General features: G+C 53.1%; 1 protein-coding gene across 1 annotated transcript in view; it reads left to right on the top strand.

The window, feature by feature from the left end:
- The first annotated feature begins 1236 nt into the window (after positions 1 to 1236).
- Positions 1237 to 24850, top strand: part of BICRA (BRD4 interacting chromatin remodeling complex associated protein) — a 74820-nt gene continuing 51206 nt past the window's right edge. Inside the window, exon 1 of the mRNA XM_079907264.1 lies at positions 1237 to 2486. The gene's annotated coding sequence lies outside the window, so the exon portion shown is untranslated. The remainder of the gene's footprint in view (positions 2487 to 24850) is intronic.

A 24850-nucleotide genomic window follows, 5' to 3' on the forward strand; every position in this document is an offset into this window, starting at 1 on the left:
TTTCACACCCATGCCCATTCCAGGCCGCCTGGCCTCAAGACCATCTTCCTAAGAGGTCAGGTATGCCTGTGGAAGGGTGGGTATTATCTCATTGCTCAGCAGATCTTTCTTGAGCACTTATTAAGTGCCAGGCACTGTTCTGGGGTGTGTGTTGGGGGAGTGGTAGATACCATAATGCACCTAAGAAGCCTGGAACCTGCTACAGAGGGCAGGGGAAACTGAGGCTAAGTGACTTATTTGCTTACTTGCTCATTGTCTGTGTCCCTTAATAGACTGTGAGCTGCAGAATGGGGCTAGGGGGTAGCGATGGGGCAGGAACCAGGGTGTTCTTGGTCACTGCTATATTCCTGGCACACACTAGATACCCATAAACAATACTTCCTGTATGAATGAATAAACTTGGACAGTCACCCCCCGCAATGCCTCAGGTCTGCTACCTTTGAACCCCAGTCAGTTCCCTAGTTCCGAGCCCCCCAGGGTTGGCAGCTATAACAAGAGACACCAGTGCCACCCAGCTCAGATCAGGTCCCACTTCCCGGTTGTGTGACCTTGGGCAAAACGCTTCCCCTCTCTGAGCCAATTTAGTTTTCTACACTGCAAGGTGGGAATAACTAAAGGTCTCTAGATGGGAGTTCCTGGAGATCTCTTCTTGGTGAAGACTGGAAAAATGGCACCCAGGTAAATGAATACTGAAGGTGTAGCCCAGTGGCTCAATCTTAGCAAATGGAAGGGCAACCTGCACAAAAATAATGTCCTCCTATGTTGCCGTTCCTGGAAGGTCACATATCTCAGTGGGCCATGGATTACTATAACTATATGAGTTATAGACTGACCACTGTCTCATGTTTGCGGCAACACGTGTTCACTTCTGGAATTGATAAAGTTTCCTTTTACTATAATAGTAAATAATAACAGCACTTTTCTGGCACTTCCTGTCAGATGCTGCTCCCCATGAGAACATTTTCTCCTAATGACCTTATGAAATGAGGCCTATTAATTATTTCCTCTTGGAAATGGAGGCACGGAGAGGTGAAGTAATTTGTCCAAGGTCACACAGCAAAGGAAGCGGCAGGATGTGAAGCACAGGCTCGCTGGTTTGAGTCAGCGCGCTTAACCTCCGTGGTGTCTTAAATAATACGCGTAGTGCCACCAAGATGCCAGGATCAATTCCAAAGCTTAAAACACATAGGTCTCAATCACTCATTTATTCAACACACATTTATTGAATTGCTTCGGTATACACATGGCTTTTCCAGGGCATCGGGGAAACAGAAGGTAAGAAGAGACCAGAATATAAGTCCCGTTGGCCTGTGCGCCCCGGCAGGGTAGCTCCGAGCTGTCTGGGTGCTCGATGGGCCCTGAGCAAGGCTCAGGGCACACAGCAGGCGCTCAGCAAGCGTTCCCTGAACGAACGCGCGAACCGAAGTGTCACGCCCGCAAGGCGTACACGGCCCCGCGGGGCGGAAACAGACCAAACACCACCGAGGCGTCCCGGGGCTTCTGGGAGTCCCATCTGCGCGGCCCGAGAGGCCTCGAGGAGGCTCTAAAATAGGTCGGACCCACGTCCCCGGCGCCCTCCCCGGGGCGTAGCAGCTCAAAAGACCGATTGAGGTGAGTGAGCGAGCCGCGTTCGGGGTCCCGGCCAGTAGCCCCAAAGCACCCCCCGCCCCCGCACCTTCCACCCTTTTGGCTCCGACTCCCGGCTCCTTCGCGATTCCACCTGCGGGGCCTCCCCCTCTCCTCCAGCCGCGACTCCCGCTACCTTTTCGAACCTTCGGCGCTCCCCCTGGTCGCGTCCTCCCGCCTGGCGACCATCCCCCGCGTCGGGGCGCGCCCAGGGCGCACCGCGCCCGCTCCCCAGACGGGCTGGGCGCCCGGGATACGGGAGGGCGAATCCCTTTAGCCTTTTCCCCTAATCCGGAGCATTGCTCGATGCAGTCGGCGGACTCCACCGTAGCCTGGGAAGGGGCGCCCCTGAACCCCCGGGACTAGGGCTGGGGAAGGGGCGGCGCCGGTGCGGAGGTCACCCTCCCGGGGCGTTCGCAGCCTCCCATTCGTTCGCGGGCCCGCAGCTCGGCGCCCAGAGCCGAAGCTGGTTTGCTGAGTCGCGGGGCGGGGCCTCCCCCAAGCCCGTCCCTCGGCGAGGGCGGAGGGAGGAGGAGGAGGAGGAGGAGGAGGAAAGGGGGGGGCGGAACACAAAACCCGCAAGGTTTTTTTTTCTTTTGCATGTAATTAAAAAATAATTTTTTTTTTTTTTTTTTTTTTTGCAAACCCGAGGGGTCCCGCCCGGAGCGGGCGCGGGTCCGGGGTGCCCGGGCCGCGGCGCGGGGCGGCGGCAGGGGCCTGGCGGAGGCTGCCGGGCGGCCGCCATGCGATCAGGCAGTGCGCTGACCGGCCCGGCCGGTCGGCCCCTTCTGGGTCCTCCCTTTGCAGCCCGTGCGGGGCCGTCTCGGAGACCCCGCGCCGACGGCTGCTCAAACATCAGGGTGAGTTTCTCACAATGTAGCAATTTCTCTTTAAATCTCTTAACTCTCTCTACCTGCGAGTCGGGGCTGTGACAGGGCGCAAAAGCGAGGGGGGAGTGGGGGTTGGCGGCGAGGGTGTGTGTGGGGGGAGCCGGAGCCGGGGCCGAACCCACCCCCCCGACACTCACACACTTAGCCCCCCAACCGGGGCGCATCGCCCGCTGCCTCTTTTTCTGTTCGGCGCCCACCACCCCCGGTAGCCCCCCCTCACCCCCCGCGTCTCTCCATCACCGCCGCCCCGATTCTGCGGGGACCCCCCCTCCACCCACCCTGGGCTCCCCTGCCCAAACCCGGCGCCCGGTGCCTCCCCGGCCCTCCCGCCGGCTGCCGGGGATACAATGGAGCGGCGGAAAAACGAGACCTAACGTTCCACGGGGGGAGGGGTGGGGAGACCCCCTCCCCCGGCCCGGGGGCCCCCCCTCCCCTCACCCTGCTCCCTGCCTTTTGGGGAAGAAGAGGGCAATGGGGGCAGCGGATGGTGGTTTCCCGGCCGGAGCTGGCGAGCCTTCATCTCCCCCTCTCGCCCGTCCCCTGCGCTCCCTCCTCAGATCCCTCCGGGGGTGCCGGAGAGAAACGGGGCCTCCGGCATGCTGGGGAGGGATGGATGCGGAAGGAAGCCACTGGGTCTCCTCCTCCCCACCGCCCCGAAACAATGAAAGGAGTTGACTTGGTCCCCCACCCCCCAGCAATGAAAGGAGTTGACCCCCGCCCCCGCTAGCTGGTTGTTCCCGGAGGGGGCCGTTACGGGGGGTGGGGGGAGGAGGGAGGTGAGCCTTACCCCTGTCACCTCCGAGATTTGGGGCGGCCCCCCATCTCCACCCCCTCGGCCTAGCAATGGGAGGCACCAGGCCCAGCCCGGGCACCGCGCTCGGGTGGTGACCTTTAGACAAAGGCAGCCCTTTCCCTGTGGTGAGCCCGGACGAGCCGGGCCCGAGGCCTCCCCTAGCCCCTGCGGAGGGCGGCCGGGCCGCGGGCACCCGGAGGGAGGGATGGAGCAGGAGGGAGGAGGGATGGAGCCATCTGGTTTTCCCATCCCTCGCTGCCCCTCGGCTGCTTCTCCGGCTCCTGTCACGGGCGGCCGCGGGGAGACCAGGGACCGCCGGCTGCCCAGGCCTTGGTCCGCGGCCAGCGGCGAGCGGGGCGAGCAGCCGCGGGCGGGCTCGGGAGGCAGCGGTGATTGGAAGGCACGGCGGCTCCTTCCTCTCCGCACCCCTTTGTTTTGCTTTGTGGTTCTGAGCAGCTGAACTTCCCGGGAGGTGGGGTCAGAGGCCGCTGTGTCAGCTCTCCCCGGAGGCCAGGGTGACAGGTCCCAGCCCTCTGGTGTACCTGGACCGGGGCTCCTGCCGGTGCTCGGCCTTCTGTCCGGACAGGCAGCCCCTTTTGTCACACAGCCCTCCGATAGTATAGATCTGGGGATGTATTGAAGGTTTGCTTTTCCCTCACACCTCCTTTCCTGGGGCGCTTGTCAGGGAAACAGTTTTTAGAAACACCCCCAGACTTCACGGCCTGAGACTTCTGAGAAGTGCTCTGTGCTTTCACACCTCTCCCCTCACCTGGGGTGGGGATGGGGGCCTCAGTCAACGCCGACCTGCTAGGGTGGTGGGAGAACAGGGGAGGAGGACAGCTGAGGAGCCACCCCCTTCCCATGTGCCAGCGTCCAGTGAGACTTAAGGGGTGTGCTTAGCTACACCCCCCTCCCCCAGAGCTCCCCCACTTCTGGAAGGCGGAAATAACATCTCCTACCCAGAGAGCATTAGGAATTGGCTACTGTTAGGTGCGCTACCCACTGGCCACCACCCGAGGAGGAAATTGGGTCAGTTATGTGATTCCCATTTTGCAGACAGGCTAATGGAGGCTCAGAGAAGCTAAGTGACTTGCCCGGGGTCACACAGCCCCAATCTGTAACCGTCTCAGGTTTTTCCAACTCAGCTCAAAACTCTTAGGTTCTCCTGTACCCCTCTTTGGCAATTTGTCCCTTTGACTTCAGTTGAGTCTCAAATGTAGATAATACCAGGAAGGAGCGGCTGAATTCACCCCGCCCCCCCCCCCAACCGAGTGCTCCTTTGGGGAAGGGGTAAGGAGCATCTGGAAGCTGGGCTGAGGGCAGGATGCTTTCACCTGTGGCTGGAGCAGAGTGTTTGCCTGCAGGAGCTGAGGATTGGAGGTGTGGAGTCAGGAGAAGGGGGGGCCCCAGGCCTCGCCGGCTGGGGTTTGGGGGGCACTTGGTTGGTGGCCCCTCTATCATCCTCTTCCTGTTCCACCTGAGCTGGGACTCGGCCCCGCTGGGAGGGAATCTGAGCTGCCGGGGACCTTCGTCGTCGCTCTGTCCTGGGACCCTCCGTGGCTCCATGATGTAGCTGGCAGAGAACTCCCCTGCCCGTTCTCCTCTCAGCCTGGGTGGCAGACTCCCTGTCCCACTCTGTAACCTCAGTCACTGGTCCTCAGTTTCCTCATCTGCAGGTGGGGATCAGTAGAGCTTCCTTAACTGACCTTGCGGTGACTGAAAGTTTTATCCAAACGTGTTATTTTTATTTCTCCTTCAGCATATGGGGATATGGCAGGCCTGTAGGAGTGGGGAGGAAAGTTGGGTGCTGGGTATTTTAGGGTGAATGGCAAAAGGCATCTACCCTGGAGGAATTCCCTGTGGTGGTGTGTGAGGGCAGGCAGTAAGGAGTTCCACTTTGGTGGCTCTCCATCTCCAGCTCTCTGGGACCCCACCCCTTCAGCAGCCTCCAGCTCTCTGGGACCCCACTCCTTCAGCACTTACTGGTGCCGAATACACATTTGGCCGGTGGGTTGTGGTGGTGGGGGAGGAAGGGGAAGGGCTGGGGAGGGCCCAGCTTACCCAGTGAGGGGGGCAATACGGGGCGATCTTGCCATTTTACAGATGAGGAAACCGAGTCCAGCGGAAACCTGTTCCATGGCTGAGAGGGGACTCCAGCCCAGACTTCAGGGACGGGGATGTGATTGGAGAGGGGCTAACACTTTGAGGGACACCCTGCAAATACCTTCCTGAGGTGACAGGCATCATAAGTAATCATAATTCCTGTGGGGCAGGGGCAGGAGGGGAGGAGCTGTAGGTCTCTCTAGGGTGAGTGCTTCCTGAAAGTTGGAACTGATTTTTGGGGGGGCAGGGTGGCGGTGGAAAAGGGGGGAAGTGTGAGGCCCAAGAGTGACAGGCCTATGCCCCGCCCCCCTTTTTTGCCCGCTTCCTTCCCAGAGGCCTCAGGGGCCTTCCCCAACCTTCCCTGGGGATGTGGGGTCTTCCCCCTCTCCCCTGTGAGAGTCTGTGAAAGGGTCCAGGGGTCAGCCCCAAGCCCAGGGGGCCTGGCAGGAGGGTCCTGGGGTGTGTGTGGGTACCCTGGGGTCCTGGGGGGGTCACCTTTGAGCTCCAGGCCCAGCCACCATCAGAGTTCCCTCCCGCCCTCCCAGCTCTCCCCCGTGGCTGTCTTGACTCCTGGTCTCAAGAATGCAGAGGGCTGCTGGTGGGGGGAAGTTAATTGGAAACAGGAAAACATGGCATTCCTTTCTAGCCGGCCTGGGCCTGGAAAGCAGTGAGGGGCTGCCTTTCTCCCTCTCCCGCCCTGCAGGGGAGAGGTGGGGGGGGGCATGGTTCTCTTGCCTCTGTCTCTTCGGGGTCTTTCCCCCACCAGGCTCCCTGACTCTTAGTGGAAACAGCAAGTTGCCTGTTTTACATCCATGATATAAAATGTTCTCCCCCCAATCCGAATGACTTGCCCCCCTTTTTCACCGGGTCATATCCAAGTTTGTCCCCGTTCTCTGAGGGTGGAGGGCCTGTCTCAGTTGGCTCCCCAGTGTAGGATGTGTCACACTAGAGACACATGGGAAATGTTTGGTTGACTGGTCCCCAAGGATTCCCTCCTCCTTCCTTCCCTAGACTTCTCCCCTGCCTGGGGTACCACCAATAGAGTTTTATCCCCATTGACTGAAGCCTTTGTGTCTCAGTGGCATGCAAGGTCCCCCAACGGGAAAAGAGAAGGTTTTCTAAGACATTTCTGGTTTGGCGACAGTTAGTTTTGTGTCCTGAGTTTGCAGGTATTCATGGTGGCGGGGGATCTGTTGGCAGGAGAAGCTGGAGAGAGGGCCTGTCTGTCTTTAATTGTTCCCGATTAAACTTTCTGAGGGCCTACTGTGTGCCACGGCCCTGGGTCCCAGTTGTGATATTGGGACCCAACCCGGGAGGAGGCTAGAGAGAAGTGTCGTCTTCAAGGCCGCTGGGGGACTTTGATGCCTTTTGTCTGGGTGGTTTGCAAAGGCTCCAAGGGGGAAGCAGCTTCTTTCTCTCTTTCTCTTTTTTTCTGACCGATACATCCACGTGGGACAAATTCAAAATCTCAAACATAGTAAGTCTCCCCCTTTACCCTCCGGGGCATCCCTGGTCCCCCAACTCGCCTCCCCAGAGCACCGCCTCAATCCTGATGTTCTGTGCACACACATTTATATACATGTGTATGTCTTAAAAAATATTTATTTTGCACAGATGGTAGCCCCCTCTTCCCATCGTTCTGCACGTTGCTTTTTTCACTTCATCTCCCTGGGAGATGTGCGCAATACATGGAGGAGTCTCTTTGGCTTTTTCTCAGCTGCGTTGTATTCCTCAGTGTGGGCAAATCCTCCTTGACTCAACACGGATATGGAGGTGTTTCCTAAAGTTTCAGCGTGCAGAGCCAGAGGGCATGCATCCATTTGTCTTACTGGGAAGTGGGTATGCCAGCGGGATAAACTCCTGGAGGCGGGGTTGCTGGGTCAAGAGCCTGCGATTCGGTCACTCTTAGGAGGCACCTGTGGAGCTATGTCTTGAAGGAAATCGTTTCCGCTCCTGTTCAAGTCATCCCACCCATCCATCCATTGTCTTTGCCTCTTGTGACCTCCTTGCCCCTTCCTTCCTGCCTGTGGCCTGCACCCTGAGCTTGCCACTTGGTGTAGAGGTCAAGGGTGGGGGCGCTGTTGATTCGAATCCTGGCTCTGCCGCTTGCTGGCTGAATGGATGCAGGCAGGGGGCTTGCTGGCTCTGGGCCTCCGTTGTCCCCTCTGTTAAATGGGTTCACCTCAGTACCTACTTTTGGAAAGGTTGTCGTGAGGATTAAATAATACCCATCAAGGTGCATGGGTAGCCTAGCTGAGTCATTCAGTGGAGGTGTCATCTGTCATTCTATGCAGTTCTGTCTCCTGGGGTCAGGAACCCCTTAATTCTGGGCTGTGAGCCCCCTTACTGGCAGGCAGGGGAGGGAATGCTGGCTTTTCCACTCCCCTGCAGCGTGACCTTGGGCAAGTGATCCTTTTCTGGGTCTCGATTTCCTTGTCTGTAAAATGGGCCCATGATGGCTCCCTGGCAGGTGGGCTGTGAGGGCCGAAGGAGGCCCTGCCCTCCCCAGCCGGGCGTGCAGTAGCCGTTCAGGAAGGAGCATCTGATGTTACTGTTATCTTCACTATGATTACTGTTCTCCTGTGGGCCCCACGCTGACTTCGCCACTCTGAAAGCTCTCCATTGTCTTCCTGAAAGGCACATAGGGAACATTGTTGGCATTCTAAACCGCACAGCAGCGGAGGGCACAGGGCAGGCTGCTGCGGCGGCATGGCCCTGGGGACAGACAGGGCTGTCCTGCTCTGGGTCTCGCTTTCCTCATCTGGAAGAACGGCTGTGATGGGAGACCTACCTGTGTGCTCATGGATGTTCCGAGCTTAACACAGTGCCTGACATATCACGAGTGCTCAGAAGATGTCAGTGGCTGTGATGGTGTTGGTGGTGATGGTGTTGGTGGTGGTGATGGTAATGATGGTGGTGATGATGATGATGATGGAGAGAAATCTCCCGTGGAATTAGATACCTGCGTCCTTGCCTCCTTCCCCTACAACCCCGGGCAGTCAATGTTGGCATTTTAATCAGAGGGAAGGTTCCAAGGCAATCAAATACCCTTTGGGCCTCAGTTTCCTCATCTGTAACAGAACTCATGGAGTCTTTGTGAAGCTTAAATGAGTGAAGATGTAGAAAGCTTTTAAGACAGGCCCTGGCTTGCAGGAGTGCGGTGAAAATTCACTTTGCTTGTTATTATTTTAATTTTTTATCATGGAAATTTTAAAGTACCCACCAAGAGTTGAGAGAATAAAATAATCAACCCCTGTGTACCCATCGCCAGCTTCACCAATTTTCTACTGATCCCTCCTCCCGCCCGCCCCCCCACCCTCCGCTCCACCCTGCGCTTTCTTTTCCCTTTTCTACTGGAGTACATTTAAGCAGATTCCAGATATCATATCAGTTCAACTGTATCATTATCGTTACTAATGGTGTTATTATTTTTGGTATCCAGAATCTGTTTCATCACCTCTGGGTTCTATCCTGTTCTGTGATGGAAGAGACATTAGGCCCATTTCATAGATTGGGGAAATCGAGGCTGCGGGTAGTAAACTTTGGTCAGGTTGTCCTTGATCTGTGTTCCCATCCTGTCTTGGCCACCCCAGGCTTTGCACCTTGGTGGCTGTTTCTGATCACACGGGCTTGGGGATTTATGCCTGGAAGTGGGTTCTGATATTCTGTGCAGAAATCACAGTCAGAGAAGGTGGGCCAGTGGCAGGGGGATGGACAAATGACCCCGGCAATGAGGGGTTACTAGGTCAGCCGCCCGGGTTCGAGTCCTCTTTCTGCCCCTTCTAACCTTGTGACTTGGCGGCAAGTTACTTCCTTTCTCTAATTCCAGATTAGAGAACCAGAAGTACAGGAATAATAAATCGATGCTTCTCTCAAGAGCTTTTGCATCAGTTAAATCAGGTCCTGAGGGGAAAAGTGTTTTGCAAGTGCCTGGCTCAGAGTAAGCGCTCTGCAGAAGGTAGCCGTCACCATTGTCACTGTAGTTAGTTATCACTTCCGTGGAGGCTGTAACCAAACGCTCCTTCCAGGGGTAAGAGGGTCAGAGGAAGGGTTATATCCCTGGAGCCCCTGACCAGGTCTGGCTGCCTTAATCCCCTCCTTTTGCTCACTCCATCCTCTATAATTCTCCTTCAAAGTGTGTCTTGTCCTTCGAGGGGCTGGAGGGGGCTGTTGACGTCTAGGTAACCCCCCCCAGCTTCCTGTGTCCCCTATGTCCCATCCTGGCAGCCTTGGATGCGGAGTGAGGGAGGAACATCTCTATGGCTGTGGGACCCTCGTTAATGACCCCTGGGGCCCTGGAGGGAGCCCCGGTGGCCTCTGCAGCTTGGAGGTAAAAGCGGTCCGTTCCTCCAGGACACCTGCAGATCGAAGGTCCCTGGAGCCCCCTTTCCAGAGGGTGGATGCCGCCCTGCCTCTCGTCCACTATGTGGTACTGGGCAGGCTGTTGCTCACAGATGCTCACGGGATGATTGTGGCAGTTGGCTAGACTGTAACCTCCCTCCTGTCCTTCAAGGTACCTCACCCATCTTCGAGCACCAAGCCCTCCAGGCTAGGTGACGGGGGGCCCCCGGAGGAGTTCTCAGCTCTTTACCCTCTCAGGCCAGGCTCCCCTTGGCCTAGCAGGCCTTGGCCACGGTGACCTCACTTCTCTCCCCAGAACATGCCCAGTGCCCTCCCGCTTTTGTGGACATGCATCCCTTTTTTTTTTTTGGCGGTACGCAGGCCTCTCACTGCTGTGGCCTCTCCCGTTGCGGAGCACAGGCTCCGGACGCGCAGGCTCAGCGGCCATGGCTCACGGGCCCAGCCGCTCTGCGGCACGTGGGATCTTCCCGGACCGGGGCACGAACCCGCGTCCCCTGCATCGGCAGGCGGACTCTCAACCACTGCGCCACCAGGGAAGCCCCCGTGCATCCCCTTTCACAGAAAGTTGTGTGTGTGTGTGTGTGTGTGTGTGTGTGTGTGTGTGTCTATGTATATGTATGTTTTTCTCCCCCATCCTCTCATGGAGTGTAACTGGCATACAATGAAATACACAGAGGTTAAGGGTGCTTCTCCACGAGTCTTGCCAAACCCTAGCAGCCTGTGTAATCCACACCCCATCGAGATCCAGAGCGTTCACATCGCAGCCAAAAAGTTGCTTTGTGCCCCTTCACAGTCAGCACCCCCTCCCAGGGCAGCGGGTCACGGGCCGCTGCTCGTTTATCCTGTTGTGGGTCTGCCCTTGCCTCTTCTTGAATCCCGCAGACTTGTGTGGTCCTTTGGGTTGAGCACCTCAGCTCAGCATCACTGCTTTGAGATTTAGCCTTTTCATCACGGAGCAGGAGTCCTTGGGAAGGCTTTACCTCCTTTCTCTCGGGAGAGAGAAATCTGCCCCCCCAGCCCCGCCTTGAAGTCTCATCACCCCTCCCCTGGGTGCCCTTCCCAGCCTCAGCCTCTGGCGTAGGGATGCTCTCCCATTTCACTGTTCCACCCCTCGTAGCCCCATAGGGATGTAGGTATCCCGTGAGCTTTTCTTCAGGCCTGGCTTTCTCACTAGATTCTATAAACAGAAGGAGGGAAATGATGTGCCTCGTGTTCTCAGCTCCTGGTGTGCAGTAGGAATCCTGTAATGTTTGTTGACTGACCCACTGACTGACTGAAGGATGGACATGTCACAGGCATGGAGAAAGGGAGCAGAGAGCCTGTGCTTGCAGTCGCTATTCTGTTTCTTAAAAAGTGTGACCCACCTGCTTCCAAAGCACCAAAAATGCCAGTCTCGGGGTGCCACGCATCTCCTGGGAGTCCTGGTGGGTGGGGCCCGAGAGGCCCCCAGCCAGGCTCAGCTGCCTTCATTGCCCCCCTCCCCGGGCCCATCCCCCCACCACTTTTATCAAGCCTGGCCCCTGAGTGGTTCCTTGGCTCAGGAAGCCCAGCCCTCAAAGCTGCAGGGCTCTGCCTGCAGTGGCAAAGCTCCACCGGCAGGCCCCTCACCCAGGACAGGCAGCCATGGGTCTCCCAACTGCACTTGACACTTGGTCCATGGACGTTGCCCATCCTGCCCTAGCCACCTCCCCACTGCCCAGTACTCGCTCCCTAAGTGTCTTCAGAGAGGGAGTGAATCAGGGCCCAGGGGGCAGGTCAGGACTGCCCACTGCTCAGCAGGGAGACTGAGGCTGGAGGGGGGTGCTCAGGTGCTGTCCTCCTCAGTTCAACCAGGACTGGAAGCCACACATGCTGTGTTCACACGAGCCATTTGTTGTGAGTTACGCCTCCTTTTACAGAGATGCTAAAATGGGGAAAGACTCAGGTCTCGAAGTTGATAAAAATGTCCGGGAAACTTCTGCTCCGTCTTTGCCTTCTGGTTTCTGGGGCCCTCCCGGGCTGCCTGTGCTTTGCCACCTAAAGTCTCAAAGCTGTTTCGTGAGGAGCCGTTTTTCTTTGTCAGATTTCTGTCTCCTTAGCTGGACCAGCAGAATTCCCTGACATCTGCCCAGCCCTTGCCCCTCCCCGAGCCCGTCCCCCTTCCACAGTCCTATTTTTTCTTTGCGACCTTTAAGGGGCAGGGAGCCGTGTCTGCATTGGTCACAGGGAACACGGAGCCAACTTCTGGGCCTGAAGAGCCCCCGGCCAGACTCTGTAGCAGAATAGGGAGATTTATTTAAGGGAGTTCCTGACGGAAGTCTGCTTTAAGCAAATGAACGGTAAAATATATATACCCACACACATACATTAATATATGTTACATGTTATTATACTTTATGTAATAATTTAGTGGTAAATTTAAACTTAGCAGTATAATAGGCATATAGTAAATGTATAATTGTATACACGTATATGCAAGTGCATATATATATATCTGTGTAAGATTCCCTCGTATTCCCGTTCCCTTCCCTGGCCCAATGCCCTGGCAAATTGTTCTGTGCCCTGGCGAATTGTTTGCTTTGTGTGGTGGAGTTTTGCTTTCTACAGAGGATCCTGCTGTATTTCTCCTTCTGAGTCTTTTTCGCCCAGCACCCGCTTTCAGGCCTCCTGTGTTGTTACTTGTCCATCTTGTCTGTTGCTTCTCCTGGCTGTGGGACTGCGTGCGGTGCAGTTTTCATGGTTTGCTTAGAATTCTCCTCAGGGCCAGACCCCCGGGTTGCCTTCCTCTCCCTGTTACAGTGAGAGGTGAAGCGCCTTGTCCAGGGTTACACAGCTAGCTGCTGGCAGAGCAGGGATTTGAATCCAGGCACGTCGTACTGGTTAATTCAGACCCACATAGCAGGCCTCCCTTGTGCAGGGCCTCAGAGCTCTGCACTCGGGACAGGGGAGTGGGGTAAGCCCAAAACACACGCATCCTCCCTGCAAGGTGAGATCAGTGTCTCAGGAGTGTCAGCTGGGCTGGTGGAGGCCAGGAGGAGGCATTGCTTCTGGGGTATGTTGGTGTATCAGGGCAGGCTTCCTGGAGGAGAGGGCTTCTGGGGCCAGGCTTTGGGCTCCACGCCGTTTCTAGCAGAGAGAAACCTGGCATGCTTTGCACAGAGGCCAGTTGAAGCTTCATGGGGAAAGAGGGCCCAGGACACTGGGGCTGAGGTCTGGGGTGCTTTGGTTTTGTTGATGGCAGGTAAGAGAAAGAGGGAGCCCAGGATGATCCAAAGTCACTGGCCTGAGCAACTGAGTGGATGCAGGTGCCCTTCTTGAGATGCTGTAGTGGTATCTATAGTTTGGGGAACACAAACCCCAGAGAGTAAAGCTCCAGCTTCCTCTCGGCTGGTGGTGAGGTGCGGACGGAATGAATGAATGAACCGGAGGCATCACGAGTGAGAGACGGCGACACGGAGTGATCACTGAAGTCCCAGGGATGGGGATGATTCCCCAGGGAGAGGACAGGAGCGGGTGGAGAATCAACTTAGGCGGCCACCCACGTGTAGGGAGGGGTGGGAGCTTCTTTGGCCCAAACAGAGAAAGGGAGGAGCAGGATGAGGCACAATCAGCGTCTCAGGAACAAAGTGGGAGAGTTTTTAGAGAGGTTTAACTTCCATGGACCTGAGGACAGGCTTCCTGGGTTGGATGAGGCTGTTCTGGAAGCAAAGATTTCCTGGGTTTGATGGGTATGTAGGGGCGGAAGCCAGACTGGAATATGGTGCGAAGTCATGAGAGAAGGATGGCTTCGTGGATGGATGGATGGATGGATGGACGGACGGACGGAAGGCAGGCAGGCAGATGGAGCTCTTGGCAGCCAGAGATTGAAAAAAAAAATCTTGCTACCCTTTATGGCTCCCTAGTGCCCTCAGGTGAAAGTCTAACTCTCACCTCCCCCCACAGAGCCCCGTTAGTCTGGCCTGGGCTTATCTCCCTGACCTCATCTCCTGCCCTTTCACCTTGCTTTCTTCCCACACCCAGCTTGTTCCTGCCTCCCCACCTTTGCCCTTGCCTCTACTTGCCGTGATCTTCTCCCATTCCTTCCTGTCTCTGGGCTCCTCGTCCTGTCCTGCAGGCCTCTGCTTAAATACCGCCTCCTCTGGGAAGCCTTCCTGGACTACCCTGTCCAAATTCCTCCATGTCACACAGTTTATTTCTGTATGAGGATTCTTCCCCCGGACCTGACTGGGAATGCGTCCAGACTCAGTATTCACTGCATGAATGAGGGACCAGGCTTAGAGAGTTTTAGGATCTGAGCAGGCTTAGAGAAAAGGAAAGGAGCGAAGGAAGATTCTAGAAGAAGAGGGAGGAGGGGCGGTGCTGGGTTGGGCTCAAGAGTGAAGCTTCCTTACAGGTCAGGAGGTGAGGAAGAGAGGGGTGTGAAGGCAGAAGAAAGATGTTTGTGCAGTTGGGAAGGAGTTCAGGAGGCCAGTGCAAACCTGCTTGGAGACAGGAGGGGGTGACAGGAGCTGGGGGGCAGGAGATGGGGAGGCCGGTGGTATTGCCAGCTGTTGGGAGGGCGAGAGCTTTGGCCGTCCTGCCCCAGCTGGGAGAGGCAGCCGCCTTTTATCTTTTCCAGGGCAAGGTCTTAAGAGCACGAGGTGGTCCTTAGTGTGGGGGAAGGAGGGCTCAGGTCCTTTGGGGAACCTGCTCGGAGGCCTCCGACGTTTCCCCCAGAGAAACGCATGCTTGACTCCACATCGCAACCTTTGGCGGAGGACTTCAGGGGTGTTGTGGATCCAGTTAGGAGCTTTCCACAGCTCATGACTGTAGCAGCAATAATAATAACAGCCCACACGGCCATGGGCACCAGTCTAGGGCCCTCACAAGTCCTGACTCAGTTACTCACGTTAGGACCTTAGGAGGTAGGTGCAGTGAGCATCCCCATTTTACAGATGAGGAAACTGAGGCACTGGGCAGTTAAGTGACTTGCCCAGCATCACACATCTGCTAAAGGGTAGACTGGGGATCCCCCACCCAACCCCGGGGGGCGCAGTCTGGCCCCAAAGCCCAGGCTTTTAGCCATAAAGCCTCACTGTTTGCTTGTTACAGGGACCAGGACCGAAAGCCCACAGTCAGGAAGTTGCCTTTGCCCCGCCCCTCTCCACTCCGCTTTTTGCCCTGGGATCCAGCCTGGGTCTCAGCTTAGCCAGTGGAGGCCCCGGCTCAGCAGGGTGCCGTCCCCCCCTCCTCTTTCCCTTTTTACCCTCCGTGGTGTCTTCATTAACATAACTGCGGCGCTCCCAGCTTCCTCGGATGTGTTTGTGAGTTTGTGAGCCCGGGTGGGTGGCTGACGGTGAGACCTGCAAGGAAGGGGTCAGGACCCCGGAGGCAGATCTGTCCTGGAGGCAGCTGCGGGACTTGGAGCAGGGGCCCACCACCTCTCGCAGCCTCAGTTTCCCCATCAGCAAGGGGGGGGGCCTGATGCCTTCCTCTCGGAGTTTTCATAGATGATGTCACATGTCAACAGATGTGCTGCAAATTGATGGCAGTAACCAGCTTACGAGGTGCGTCGACATTCAGAATATTTCAGACCACAGCGCAGGCTGGAATGAGGTGAAGCAGCCCTCAGCCCGGCAGGGCAGCTCCCCTTCCCCAGATAGGCCAAAGATTTCTGCAGCAAGTACTATTCCTGCTGCTAATATATCTGTGGCTTTTACACCAAGAAGGATATGTAAGGATAGTCATTGCAGGTTAGCTTTTGCCCCACAATGAATAAAGGGGAAAACAAAGGGATGGCTTTTAGAGGTTTTTGGAGGTTGGAATTGCAGATATGGGGTTGTAGATCGAGATGATCTGCGACGTGGTGGGATGTCTGCGGAGTTTCATTGAGATAAGGTACCGCCTGGCAGTTAATAAGCCCGTTGAAAGTGCTGGTTGCTATTACTATCACAGCGGTTGCTATTATTATCACTGACCAGCCTTTAGTCTGTACCTACTAAATCTGTGCAGACAGATTGGGCTGTGTTGCAGATCAACAGTTTCTCAAACTTGAACGTGCACACGAATCCCTTGGGGAGCCTGTTCAAATGGGGGGGTCTGATTCAGCGGGTCTGTGGCGGGCCTGAGACTCTGCATTTCTAGCAGGCTCCCAGGGGACACTGAGGCTGCTCCTTTGAGTAGCAAGGGGTAGAGTGGTTTCCGGACGATTTCCGAGTTGCTTCAAGGGCCCTGCACTGGATGCCGAGGCTAAGATCAGATTCCTTAACTCTTTGGGGTTTGCCAATTTGAGGGCAGATCTGTATGAATTAATTAGGCACGGAAAAAAGTCATATATAACACTATGAAAGTCTTTTCACTGTCCCCTTGTCCTGCCCTCTCCAGAGGAGAGGGTGCATTCTTTCTACCCCTCTATTCTGTGCAGACATTTTTTTCCTCTTGGTCACACGTACCATATGAATTATTCTACACCTTGCTTTTTAACTTGAACAAATGTCTTAGAATTATTTCCATGGCAGCAATCTAGAGCTCCACTCTTTTTTTTTTAATTGAAGTATAGTTGATTTACAATGTTGTGTTAATTTCTGCTGTACAGCAAAGTGATTCAGTTATACATATATATTTACATTCTTTTTCATAGTCTTTTCCATTGTGGTTTATTACAGAACACTGAATACAGTTCCCTGTGCTCTACAGTAGGACCTTGTTTTTTTTTAAATATTTATTTATTTAATTAATTTATTTTTGGCTTTGTTGGATCTTAGTTGTGGCACACGGGATCTTCACTGCGGTGCATGGGCTTCTCTCTCCAGTTGTGGCATGTGGGCTCCAGAGCACGTGGGCTCAGTAGTTGCGGTGTGCGCGGGCTTAGGTGTGGTGTGCAGGCTTAGTTGCCTCAAGGCATGTGGGATCCTAGCTCCCTGACCAGCGATCAAACCCACGTCCTCTGCATTGGACGGCAGATTCTTAACCACTGGACCACTAGGGAAGTCCCCAAGACCTTGTTTTTTTTGTTTTTGTTGTTTGTTTGTTCATTTGTTTTTTAAGGTGTTTTTTTGGCTGCACTGTGCTGCATGTGGGATCTTAGTTCCCCAACCCGGGATCAAACCCTGCATTGGAAGCGCAGAGTCTTAACCACTGGACCGCCGGGGAAGTCCCAGGACCTTGTTGTTTATCCATTCTGTATATAATAGTTTGTATCTGCTAATCCCAGACTCCCAATTCATCCGTCCCCCACCCCTCCCCCCAGAAGCCATTCTTTTAGCAAACGAAAGGAGGAGGCGTATTCCGTAATTTATTTAACCTCTCCTCTAGGGATTTGTTTGTTTTTTGGTTCCAGTTTTTACTGTGAGCCTATATATGTCTTTATATTTAAAGTGTGCTTACATTTAAAGTGTGTCTCTTGCAGACAGCAAATAGCCTATATCCTTTTGATGATTGGAATGTCGAGACCAGTGCTGTCCAGTAAGAAAATCCTAGCCACAGGAGAAAGAAATAGGGAAAATTAATGTGAATATATTTTATGCAACCTGTTATATACAGAATACTATTATTTCAACATGTAATCAGTCTAGAAGTCACTAACGAGATATTTCACAGTCTTTTTTATTGTGGTAAAATGCACGTGACATAAAATTTCCCATTTTCACCATTTTTAAGTGCACAATTCAGTGGCATTAAGTATATTTACAATGTTGTGTAACCATCACCGCTGTCCATTTCCAGAACTTGTTCATCCTTCCAAACAGAAACTCTGTGCCCCTTAAACAGTAATTCCCCATCCCCCTCTCCCACCACCTACTGGTAACCTCCATTCTACTTTCTTTGTCTATGAATTTGACCACTTCTTCCTCATATAAGTGGAATCATACAGTATTTATCCTTCTGTGTCTGGCTTATTTCACTTACCATAATGTCTTCAAGGATAGTCATCACATTCGTAGCATCTATCAGAATTTCCTTCCTTTTTAAGGCCGAATACTATTCCATTGTCTGAATAGACCACACTGTTTATCCATCCAATAATAGACAGACACTTGGGTTACTTCCGCCTTTTGGGTATTGCGAATAGCACTGCTATAAACATTGGCATACAAGTGTCTGAGTCTGCCTTCAATGCTTTTGGATATATACCTAGGAATGGAGCCGCTTGGTCATCTGGTAATTCTCTTTTTAACTTTTTGAGAAATCACTGTTGTGCACGGTGGCTGCACCATTTCACATTCCCACCAGTAATGCACAAGGGTTCCGATTTCTCCACATCCTCGCCAGCACGTGTTGTACAGTGTTTCCCCCCTTCTACCCCGCACTGAGTTTTTGAAATCCAGTGTGCATTTTCCACTCAGAACATCTTGTTGGCCTAGCTCTGTTCCCAGGGCTGGGCAGTCACATGAGGCCTCTCTGAGTGGACAATGCAGGGTTAGACCGTTCGTATTTGCCCTCATTACTGATGCGGCTGCGTTGAAATCTTCTATCTTACTATTCATTTTTGGTTTATCTCTGGTGTTCTTTTTTCCTTATTCTCTCGTTTCCTGCCTGCTTTAGATTACTTGAGTAATGTGGCCTTCCATCTTATCTCCATTAGGAGCTGATTCATGCTACCTCTTTATTACCCTAGAGTTTCCATTCTGCGTCTTTGACCAGGACCTGGGCTCTGATCCTGAGTGAGATGGGAGCCATGGCAGGCTTTTGAGCAGGGGAGTGACCCGACCTGACATTTTTGTATCCACACCTGCAGTTGCTTGTGCAAGAGCGTTTCTACTGGCCAGATTCCTGGAAGAGGACTTGCTAAGGCAAAGGGAAGCGTGTGCTGAGGTTTGAGGAGGCCCTGGTAAATGGCATTCCAGAAAGGCCTCACTATTCTCATCCCTTGCAAACAGCAACCAGAATTTACTGAGTGACTGCTTCGTGCCAGGCCCTAGAGATGCTGGCGAGAATCAGCCCAAGTCCTGCTACTTAAATAACTCTTGGTCCTGGAAACGCGGGGCAGCCTCTGGAGCGGCCTCTGAGCTCAAAGGAAGGTGAAGCTTTCAGAGGAACCAAAAAAGGAGAGGCCAGAGGCTATTCTAGGTGCCAAAAGGAGGCCTGGCACAGCCCTGGTGTGAGCTCTGGCTGGACCAAGAAGTGGACTGTATTGGCCTGGAGACTGCGTGTGTGGGCACCCCACGCATGTGGGACATATCGAGGTACAGCTAAGGAGTAGAGTAATAGTACCTACCTCCCCCCTTGGGGCTTGTTTGGGAGGGTTCAGCAGGAAGCAGACAGCACACGGGTGGTTGTTTGGCTAACTTATCCCCACTGGGAGGGGGTCAGCATCAGGGACGGGGCGGCCTGACCTAGGGACAGGCATGATCCATGCTTTGGACATGGTTAGGCCCTGTGGCAGACAGACTTGGACTTGGAGCCCCAGCTGTCTCCTTCTTCAGGCCAGCTGCGCCAGGCCTCTGTTAGAAGAGGATAAATAGCAGTAGAAGCTGCTTCTCAGGAGAGTAATGAGGGTCAGGCAATGAGACGGTGGCCACATGGAGCTCAGGGCCCTCCTGGACCAGAGTAGGGTTCCATAAAGGTCAGCCACTATTATTATTATTGCTGCTGCTGTTGTCATTGTTGTTGATTTAAGGCTTATAGGGAACAGCCAGATCCTTCCAGACCCACCCCCCGCCCAGGACGGAGACCCCCTGGAGAAATGAGGTCGGTTGCTCAGGGTCAGGAAATTGCAGAGCAGGGATTTGAAGCCAGGTTTGTCTGACCTGAGCTCAGGGGCTCCCCGCTTCCAGGCCTTGGGGGAGCCTTGGGCTTAGCACAAAGACTCTTCCCTTCTTAGATCAACCAGCGAGCAAGGCATGCTTTCACCGTAACACCACCTCCATCAGTAATGATAACGGCAGCTCGCCTGCAGTGACTCAACAGGCAGCAGGACCTGCTCCGAAGCCAAGCTATTTGTGGTCTGTCTTTGCTCTCCGTGTGAATATTCATACATTTGGCTGCAGAAATATTAGTGTTTGGTTACTGGGTGGCGTCTCAGAGCTGGCTGTGGGTGTTCCGTCATAGACAGGTGCGCATCCCAGCACCTGGCAAAGTCTGAGAAAGAATCTGCTTTTCGGAAAGCATCTCCCCTCAAAGGTTTTGAACAAAGGCTCTTGGACCTCTTAGAATATATGTTCTGTCTCGCGCTTGCCCACCCCCCAGGGTGCATGTCGCCTGTACTGTTTGGCGACGTTGGATGGTGTTTACTATTCAGATCCCGCGCTCCTCGCTAGACAACGCAGCATGGGGAGCCACATCGAGCCTTGATGGGCTCCAAAGGCGAGGAAGCCGGGTGGGTGGTAGGAGTGGGCAGGGAGGCTTCTGGAAGCCTGTTCCCCGAAAGCTGGGAGCCTGGAGGCTGTGTTGGGCTGTGACTGGTGGTGAGGGAGGAAGGGGGAACGTGACGATGGGCCAGACTGGGGCCTGCCCTGTGATAGGATGCTCCTTGCGCGGCTGGACACGGTGTCGAGGGAGCCAAGACAGAAGCCAGGCCCTGGAAATGGGCAGGAGAGGAATTAAGGGCAGATTTCGTTCACTTCTGTCTCCAGCCCGTCCCGCTCTGCCGAGCCCTCCACCGGGTTGTCTCAGAGGCACCTCGAACTTAACACGTCGGAGCCCTCGCCCCCACCCCCAAGCACAGGAACAAAAGTAAAGCCTGCCCCCTCCGGTTCGTCACCGTCTCGGTCCATCCTCCCAGTGGCCTGGGTCAGGTACTTTGGCACCGTCCTTGACTCTTTTGAAATTTTATTTATTTATTTATTTATGGCTGCTGCACGGCTTGCGGGCTCTTAGTTCCCCAACCTGGGATCAGACCCAGGCTGCAGCAGTGAAAGCGCTGAGTCCTGACCACTGGACTGCCAGGGAACTCCCTCGTTTAATTTTTCTTACTGTGATAAACAGCGCATGACATAAAACTTACCATCTGAAGCCCTTTTTAGTCACACTGTTGTGTGGACGCCCCTTATCCTTCTGTCTTCTGCACCCCGTCAGTCCAGCAGTGTAGCCTGTGAGCTCTGCCTGTGGAAGATCTCCACGGTCTGGCCTGTCTCCCCACCCCCGCCGCGCCCACCCCGGTCCAGCCACCATCACCTCCCGCCTGGACCATCTCAGTCTCCTCCTCCTGGGGCTCCCTCCATCCCCTGCCCCCCACCGGCTATTTCCCTCACTCAGCCAGCCGGACCCTGTTGTAACCTGAGTCAGCTCACGGCCCTTCTCTGCTCATAGCCCTCCCGAGCTCACCCAAGAACTCTGCTCACCAATGCGCTAACCACTGGGTGAGCTGTGAGTGTTAAAAATTTCAAAGACTTCGAAGGAAGGGGGAAAAAAGTCAGTTCCCCATGAATACTATTTTCATATGGATGACACGTTGAAATGATCATGTTTGTATATATCATATTACATAAAACGTATTCTTGAAATTAACATACGTTAAATTCACCTCTTCTTTCCACTAGAACATTTAGAATCACATGTGTGGCCGGCATCGCCTTTCTGGGGGCAGCACTGCTTCAGAAGACACCTCCCCTACTGGGTTGTCGGAGGGTGAATGAACGCACATAGTAAAGCTTTGAGGGCAGTGCCTGATACGTCTAATGCAACATGTTAGCTGTTATTGCTTTTTAATTGTGGGAAAATGTGCATACCATAAAAGTTACCATTTTCACCATTTTTAAGTGTCCAGTTCAGTGGCACTAAGTACATTTATGGTGTTGTGCAACCGTCACCTGTATCCATTTCCAGCACTTTTTCGTCATTCCAAACAGAAACTCAGTACCCATTAAACAATGACTCCCTGTTCTCTCCTCCCACCAGCCCCTCATAACCTCTCATCTACTTTCTGTTTCCATGAATTTGCCTATTTTATGCATCTCATTTTAAAAATTGTTTTATTTTTTTATCTTTTGGCTGCGCCCTGCGGCATGTGGGATATTAGCTCCCCGACCAGGGATGGAACCCGTGCCCCTTGCAGTGGAAGCGCAGAGTCTTATGCACTGGACCGCCAGGGAGGTCCCGTATGGTCTCATCTCAATGGAATCATACCATATTTGTCCTTTTGAGTCTGAGTTATTTCACTTAGCATAATGTTGCCAAGGTCCATCGATAATGTAGCATGTATCAGAATTTCATTCCTTTCCAAGACTGAATAATATTCCAGTGTGTGGCTGTACCGCATTTTGTTTCTATCTACATCCCTCAGGTGATGGGCACGTGGGTTGTTTCTGCCTTTTAGCTGATATTATTTTTAGTTCATGATCTGACCCCTGGCTTTCTATCTATCTATCTAACCTCATCTCCCACTAACTACTCTCCCCCTTACTTGCTCCACTTCAGCCTCACTGGCCTCCTTCCTTGACTCAGACACTCATCCACCTCAGGGCCTTTGCACTTGCTATTCCTCTGCTCCATGATTCCCTCCCTCCCCTCCTCAGTCAAGCCTGCCTTTATTACTCTAGTTAAAATTACAAATACCTTGTCCTTCTTTTTCATTGCTTTTCCTCCACAGCACTTAGCAACTTCTGACATAATATTTATTTTACATTTATATTGATTTTACATGTCATAATCTTTTGTAACATTTGTATTTTAAATATTGATAATTCTATACATGACACATATATTCTAATATCTATTAAATATTTATTCAATAAATAAAAGCTAAATACATGTAAATTAAATATTTGTAAATACTTATTATAATCTGTTATATTGTTCTTTCTTTGTTTCCCTCCTTACCCTCCTCAAAAATGTAAGCTCCACGTGAACAGGGATCTTTGTTTTGTTCACAGCCGTCCCTCCAGCTTCTAGACAGAGCCTGGCACGCAGCACATATCCCACGCTTTAATTGCTGAATGGATGAATATTTCGTGAATGAGGAACCTGGGAGGATGTGAATGAGCCAAAAGAAAGTGTGTTAATTGGGGAGAGGAGAGGAAGTTGGGAAGAGCAGAAAAAGGGCCCCGAGGCTTAAAAGCTGGTGTGATCAGGCCCTGGGTGAGTGTGAGGGACACTAGGGAACAGGCTGGCAGAAGAGACACAGTGAGTGCTTTGCGGGGGGTGGGGGTCTGAACTTTACCTGAAATGTGGTTCCGTCATTTGCTGGGTAACCTTGAGTCAGTGACTTGCCCTCTCTGGGCCTCATTGCCTCATCTGTAAAAAGGGAGAAGAGCAGCTGTTTGTTCGTGAATGCAACATGAACATACATATTTTCTGCATTTCTGCCATGTGCCGGGCACTGTGGTAGATGAGGCAGGCAGCGTCCTCACCCTCATTGATCTATTCCAGGCCCCCACCTCCAGGGTCCTGTAGAATTAAGCACTGTGGTGGCCTGTGGTGAACCGCAGTTCCTGTCGTCAGGTTAGCTGTAGGCTTCAGCTTTCCTCATCGGTAAGGTAGGGATAGAGGTACCCACGGTGCATGGTTGTCATGGAAGCCCGGTGCCCCGTTTATGGTAATGGCGATTTCTAAATGGGGGCTTTGTTATTGGTGTGGTCTTGGGCTCGAGATGCAACTTGGACCCTTCATCATTGAGCTTATGTTTCTTTTCTTTTCTTTCTTTTTTTTTTTTTTGACCACACCACGCAGCTTGCGGGATTTTAGTTCCCCGACCAGGCGTTGAACCTGGGCCCCCCAGGCAGTGAAAGCGCTGAGTCCTAACCACTGGACCGCCAGGGAATTCCCATGGAGCTTATGTTTCTTTTCAAAATATGAACTTGACGTGGCTTAGAACGCATTTTGTGGATGCTAAGTCTCTGGCCGTGGATGTGACCTTAATGCTTCACTAGGCTTTTCTGAGTTGGGCACACCTGTTGTACTGTGAGGCGTCCAGAGACTCAGTTTCCTCTCCTCTCCTCTCTGGAACTTCAGCACAAGATTCTTCGTTCAGCAGGCTGCTGAGTTAACCAACCTTCATTTGGGATGTGTGTAAGTTAGCACAGGTCATGCTAGCTGCTGTAACAAATAAGACCTTTATTCTCAGTGGCTTCAAAGCATTTTTCTCACACATGTTATAGACCAGTGAGGGTGTTTCTGGTGGGGCAGCCTCATGTGAACTCATTGAGAGAACCAGACTCCTTCCCTAGAGTGGCTTTGCCCTCCCCTAAGCCTGTGGAGTCCACTGTAGATGAAGAAGTGTGGAGGGATGTCTTTTGTGGCAGGCCTGGAAAGTACGAATGTCACTTTCACTTATGTTCTGTTGGCCAGAATTCAGTCATGGGACCACACCCAGCTACAAGGGATGCTGGGAAATGTAGTCCAGGGAAAGAAAATGGTTGGGGGAAACATACAGCGGTCTTCACCATAGTGGGTGTGTATTTGTAGATGCCTGGGTGGCCAGTGGAATGAGTGGGAAGGTCTCAGTCAATGGGAGGGGGCATCTGGATTAGCTGTTTTCCTGACCTTTGGACCTGCAGTCTCTGATAAGACATATATTTCACACCATGATCCAGGAGGGATACACACACACACACACACACCTGAAACAAAGTTTTGTGGAACACTTAGCTGAACCACCTTTGAGTCATTCAATATGTTTTTTCAATTTTCCTTCATTTGTTTCAGTGATGGTTGAGACTCACTATACTGATTTCATCATTGCTCAAATTTTCCAACTCACAATTTGAAAAGCGCTGAAAATGAAAGTAGAGATGTGAGGAACCATATGGGCAACTTCTACACTCCTGAGAGAGTACCACCTCAATTCCCCATGCGTCCCAGGCCCAGTTCCAGAAGCGCGTTGGAGGCATTGGGGCAATTCTGGAAGGTTAGAACACTTAGAACAAAATCTACTCACTTCCCATGCTTACTGCCCCCCCCACCCCAGCTACTTCTCTGACATCCTTTCCAGTGCCCTCCACCCACCTCACAATGATCTAGTTGTTCTTGGTGCCTATCAGGCACATTCCTGCCTTAGGGCCTTTGCACTCACTGTTCCCTCAGCCTGGGATGCTTTGCCCTCATCTATTTGCATGGCTCCCTTCATTTCAGTCTCTGCTTCAGTGTCACATGTATTGACCAGCCTGTTTTAAAACTAAAGCCTCCCCTTCCCCATCATTCCCTTATCCTGCCTTTTGAGCTCCTCCTGGCCACTTGCCAC

Source organism: Stenella coeruleoalba (assembly GCF_951394435.1).
Source record: "Stenella coeruleoalba genome assembly, chromosome: 20".
Lineage (NCBI taxonomy): Eukaryota > Metazoa > Chordata > Mammalia > Artiodactyla > Delphinidae > Stenella > Stenella coeruleoalba.